The sequence below is a fragment of the Schistosoma haematobium genome, chromosome 1, assembly GCF_000699445.3.
Source record: "Schistosoma haematobium chromosome 1, whole genome shotgun sequence".
Lineage (NCBI taxonomy): Eukaryota > Metazoa > Platyhelminthes > Trematoda > Strigeidida > Schistosomatidae > Schistosoma > Schistosoma haematobium.
Genome location: NC_067196.1, coordinates 85,674,597 through 85,680,719, shown reverse-complemented (window position 1 = coordinate 85,680,719; position 6,123 = coordinate 85,674,597). Strand labels below are relative to the sequence as shown.

General features: G+C 34.9%; 1 protein-coding gene across 2 annotated transcripts in view; it reads right to left on the bottom strand.

Moving 5' to 3' along the window:
* Nucleotides 1-244: 244 nt before the first annotated feature.
* Nucleotides 245-6,123, bottom strand: part of SMAD2_1 (Mothers against decapentaplegic 2) — a 37,507-nt gene continuing 31,628 nt past the window's right edge. For both annotated transcript variants that reach the window (XM_051208517.1, XM_051208516.1), the window contains one exon: nt 245-923. The gene's annotated coding sequence lies outside the window, so the exon portion shown is untranslated. The remainder of the gene's footprint in view (nt 924-6,123) is intronic.

The following is a 6,123-nucleotide window of genomic DNA, read 5'->3' as shown; positions in this document are numbered from 1 at the left end:
TTCCTCCTTGATTTATTATTATTCTTATTACTCTTTTCCTATTATTCATCTGAGAATTGTGACATTGTTTTTCTCGAAAGATTACTATTGATGTTCTTATATAAACATGAGATTGTTCATTGCATGTTTTACATATGAATTTGTAATTTTGCACATTTCTATGTCGATTAGTCCAGATAAGGCTAAATTTTGGACACCGTGTTACGGGACATCAATGTTTTATTTATTAAGAAAAAGATTTCGATTCATTATAGGCTTGTAGTCTTTATTCAGTATAATACATTCAAAAATTTATAATATACGTTAATATAACATTTGTTCGTAGATGATCTGGCTCTTCTATTGCACACGTAACAACAAATGCAGGAAAAGACGATCAGAGTAGCAGTAGTAGGTCTCAATATACACAAAGGGAAAAGCGAGATTGTCCGATACAACAAAGCATGTACCAATCCAATCACAATTGACGAAGAAGATTTGGAAGATGTAAAAACCTTTACATATCTGGGCAGTATCATTGATGAACACGGTGGATCTGATGCACATGTGAAGGCGCGGATCGGCAAAGCAAGAACAGCATATCTACAACTGAAGAACATCTGGAACTCAAAACAACTGTCAACCAACACCAAGGTCAGGATTTTCAATACAAATGTCAAGACAGTTCTACTGTATGGGGCAGAAACCTGGAGAACTACGAAAGCCATCATCCAGAAGATATAGGTGTTTATTAACAATTGTTTACGCAAAATACTTCGGATCCATTGGCCAGGCACTATCAGAAACAACCTACTGTGGGAGAGAACAAACCCGATTCCAGTGGAGGAAGAAATCAAAAAGCAGAGCTGAAAGTGAACAGGACACACATTGAGGAAAGCATCGAACTGCGTCACAAGGCAAGCCTCCAAATGGAATCCTTAAGGCTTAAGGAAAAAAGGAAGACCAAAGAACACATTACGCCGATAAATGGAAATAGACATGAAAAGAATGAACAACAATTGAATAGAACTAGAAAAGAAGGCTCATGACAGAGTATATTGGAGAATGCTGGTCGGTATCCTATGCTGCATTAGGAGTAACAGGTGTAAGTAAGTATTGGTTTTTTTTATCATCGTAAATTAACATTGATCTTCGTTTGATTCATTTAAATGTATTCCTTACATTTTCAGTTATTAATTTATGCAAAAAAAATAATAAATGGAATCCCTACCCGACTATGTGTCAAAAAGAGAAACAATACTAAGTAATGATAAAGAAATTATTCATACATTCATTCACTTTGTTTGATAGATTAAATGAGAACTGATGGCATTAGTGATAGTGATGATGATGATGATATCAAGTGAAGTTTACATATATAAATGCAGATACTTTGTATTATAAAAACTAAATTCAATATCATTGATATCATTTAGATTTTTATCTAAAATTCACTGAATTAGAATAGAACAAAAACAATGAACAAAATAAATAAACAGAACCCTTTGAATTATATTTAGTCACCTGTCTTTCATTGTTTACATGATTGATGTGAATATTTCATTTGAAGAAAGAGAGAAATAAACAAGTATTTTCTAATATTGAATGTTTAGTTCATTCTATTGGTGTTATGTTTAAGTTTAATTATGGATTGATTTTAACTGGGGAAACAATTGAAAATACTAAAGAAGATTAGATATTTGTAATCATAATTGATTAACCACTGGATGGTGATCAATGTTATGTGTGTCAAATCCTTCTTAGTGTAGATCGAATGCTATCGATCAAGTTGCAATGTAGCCACTAGTCTAGGTGACTCGACATTGTGTACACTATACTGAGATAAGATGATGGTTAGAGGTAGCCAAAAGGAGACCCTGGCAACCATCACCACCCAGTGGTCAATCAATTGTGATTATATCTCAGTCCTACAGGAGATCGGTCGCGGCCCGGATAGCTCAGTGGTAACGTCTCTGACTGTGAAGCTGGGTGACACGAGATCGAATCCGTCAGGGAGCACCAGTTCCCTCAAGATTACAGATACACCTTGCTGACGAGTGCCAAGTAGCACGAAACCCGGGTCCAGGGTTTCCTGTTGACTACCTCCATCCGCCATTTAGATATTTTTATTTTATCATAGTATGGGATTATATCTCAGCAATCAATATACTATGATCCATTGGTTAATTTTAATAGATTGTTGTGTGAAAGTCACTTTCTGGTTATTAGGTTAGTAGCCAATGAATCACATGTCTAACTTCGATCAAGTAACTGTATTCCGGAGACTATTATCTAGAAAGATTACTGATATTTGGTCTCACGCTTCTACATAAATAATTTCCTGCTATTATTATTACATTCTAACTGATATCATAATACTCAAAATGAGTATAAATAAGTTATTGTATGAATAGATTAAAGATGGTGTTGGGAAAATTATCTAATTTTAGTAGTAGGAATGGAAAGAAGAGAATTCCTCATGAGGAATTTTCAATTGCATTGTAAATAGAAGTAAACCAATATTTTGCAAATGTAACCTTTTAGTTGCATTTATGAATTCAAATGTATATGTGGTAGTAAATATATAACAGGTAAGAAAAGAAAGTGTTCTACTTGGCTTTCTGACCATATTTCTATAAACCTATGAAAGAAAAAAAGCATAAACTACTCATAAGTATTATTAGATGTAACATGGATCAAATATTTCGGACATAAACAATGTGTACAAAAGGAAATTTCAATAAACTTTTTCTTGTGACGATAAATAGGACTGAAATTAAATAATATCATCTATAACATAATCATAATGATATCCACAGATGAATTCGATCATGAATCTGGTTATTCTCATTTAGTGGGTAATCACATTTTATTTCCATTATTGTTATGTACTCCATTGTTAAACTATAAGTAGAGATGGATGGTGGTAGCAGGGGAATCTGGGACGTACATTTCGTCCTATTTTTAGGACTCGTCAGCTGGATGTACCAATATCTCAGAGTTGATGTTCACTCCAAGATTCGGACCTAGTACCATTCACTTCAAACGTCATCATATTATCCATTTAGCTACTGAGTCCAGATAGCTACTAGCTTGTGAAATGGGGTGAAGTTTTAATTTATTTTTGTATTGATTGTCCACTACTAACCACCATCCATCTTTGCTTATAATGCTTGTAAATTCAGTTAATACCGAGGCGATCCGCACAGGATTTTCGATAGTTTGAAGGTTGCGTACTATCTGATCTGATCCAGTCAATAAGGCATATTTCCTTAAAATAACAGATCAGCTTACTACATGGATAAACCGGACATTAATAAGCATATATATATATATATATATATATATATATATATATATATATATATATATATATATAATGCTATGTATGTTTGAACTCATTCAGACAAGAACAAGTGGGCGGTGAACGTGGATAGATGAATAACTCATTTCTTCGCAATAGGCCGCCTACACCTACATCTCTTAAATACCATGTGATCTTACAATAATATGTGATTAGTTCGAGTTTAGTTGATCTATCGGAAGACATTTTTTCGTATAAAGATATCAGCTTCAGAATCATAATAATAAAAAAAACAAGGTTATGGATAACATATCACCTGCCTCATCCTCGTCTGAGAATGTTATATGAGTGTAAGTATTATGACCAGATATAGTTCATATTTATTGTAAAAAAAAAATATTGTACAATTATTTTTTAAAGTGTGAAATATTATACTCTACAAGATAATTCTCTACTCATATCGAAAGGTCTAGGTAACTACAAGTGTAATGTAAAGAATGTGAATAAAATAGAAAAAACACTTTTTTACATTAAAATGTATTTTGTATTTATTTTGTTATTCAGTAATTAGTATTTGGTTTTATACAAAGATGTAATATTATTTCCTTGCCAGAAACTATGTCAAAGCACTTTTTATTCATATGAAAAAATTGATGAAGATATTTTGGTGGAGTTTTGTTCTCTGAGCTGGATGGTTTGGTCAGAGAACAAAACTCTACCAAAATCATCCACCTGAGCTACAAATCTTCTCTACCATCTTTGATGAAGATATCCTCAGCTTTAAATTATTATCATGTATAGATATATTTCCAATCTAGGAAATCAAGATTGTTTATTATAATTTATCTTAAAAGAGAAGTAATGAATACGGAACATTATTATTTTATAAAATAGTCTATTTATCCTATGACGAATTGACTTCCGGGCAAAGAACATTAGATAAGCCGGTGAAGATTGAACGCATGAATAGTTATATAAAAAGACCCACAACAAAACAATTGTTATGAGTTGCTCTTTAGCTTTTACAGTTTCTATATACATTTCAGTAATATACAATAAATTCACCAAATTTACCTCATTTTATATCAGAAGGGGTTTTTATGGAGATTGTAGTGATTTCAATAGATGAGATCATGAGTCCATTGGAGTTAGACCACCATGGAAAACCTCGAAGCATTGGATAGCCTTTTCATCTTATCGTGGGACTCCTCAGCAGAAAGCATCCACGATCCCACCTCAAGAGATCCGAACACAGGACCTATCAATTTCGCGCGCGAGAGCTTAACCACTAAACCACTGAACTGACCGGGATCCAACGTTGTTAATGTCTAACTTCAACTAATCCACAGAATTGAGCGACATATTCACCATAATCTTCAGTGAGTTACTATCTCACAACAGACTCGGTTGAAATCCACTGGTCACTGCTTCTCACTAGAACTCCAGGAAACATCTCTTGAAGCCAGTCAGTAATGAGTATATCTTGATTAGTGTCAGAAGGGGTTTTGTGGCGTTTTTAGTAATTTTAATAGTTGAGATCATGATTCAATTGAAGCTAGACCACCATGGAAAACCTGGAAGCCCTGGACGGCCGTTTCGTCCTATTATGGGACTCCTCGGCAGTGCGCATACAGGACCCCGCCTCGAGGTCGTTTGATTTTCGTAAATTTGTCAAATGAGAAGTATTTCTTTTGTTTATTATCAATTTATAAAGATCATCATAGTTAAAAAATTACAAAAACCGATCCAAATTATTATCACATTATCATCAGTAATTAATAAGAACTTTCGTCTAAATTTGATCGAATAGTTTCACAGTATTTTGGCGCCGAGTTGATGTAAGACATTATCGAATATTCGATACTTTTGATTTTTGATTACATTTCCTTAAAAATGCTTGAACCAGATTGCCAGATGAAACGTTGGATTTACTCCAAATTCATTCGCTGAGATTTTACAAATACATCCTTCCTCTTTAATGTCTTATCATTAGTAAGTTTTCAAAAAAAAAGTGTTTTGGCTAATTCAAACAGTATGTAGAGCCAGTGAAATTTCACTGAGCCCTAGCCAAATCACCCGACAATTGTGTCACTGAATATCGAACAAATCATCGATACTCGTCAAAGTCAAGGACAACCAACTGATTGTACGCCATGAACTGGCCCATACGGCGATGATCTTACCTTCGTTTGTATCTACTTTGACTAATATATTTCTGAAGAGGTTTGTGGAGAGTTTTAGAAATTTCACAGGTTGAAATCATGAGTCAGTTGAAGCTAGACCACCATTGAGAACCTGGAAGCACTGGACGGCGTTCCGTCCTAGTATGGGACTCCTCAGCAGTGCGCATCCACTATCCCGCACCACCCGGGGCTCGAACCCAGGACCTACTGGCTTCGCGCGCGAGCACTTAACCAGTAGACCACTGAGCCGGCATCCAACGGTGTTAATGCCTAACTTCAACCAATCCACGAAGTTGCGCCACCAAATACCATTGTCTTCAGTGAGTTGATATCTCACAACAGACCTGGTTGCACTCCACTGGTAACGGCTTCCCACTAGAACTCCAGGAGTATCTCTTGAAGTCAGTCACTAGTGAGCAGATGATTATTATCAGAAGGGGTTTGTGGAGATTTTTAGAAATTTTCACAGATTGAAATCATTAGTCAATTGCTGAGGAGTCCCATACTAGGACGAAACGGCCGTCCAGTGCTTCCAGGTTTTCAATGGTGGTCTAGCTTCAACTGACTCATGATTTCAATCTGTGATAATATATTTCTGTAATAACGCCCTTTGTGTTGTACAGTCTTCAAAACATCTATAGTACCTTAATACGTCAA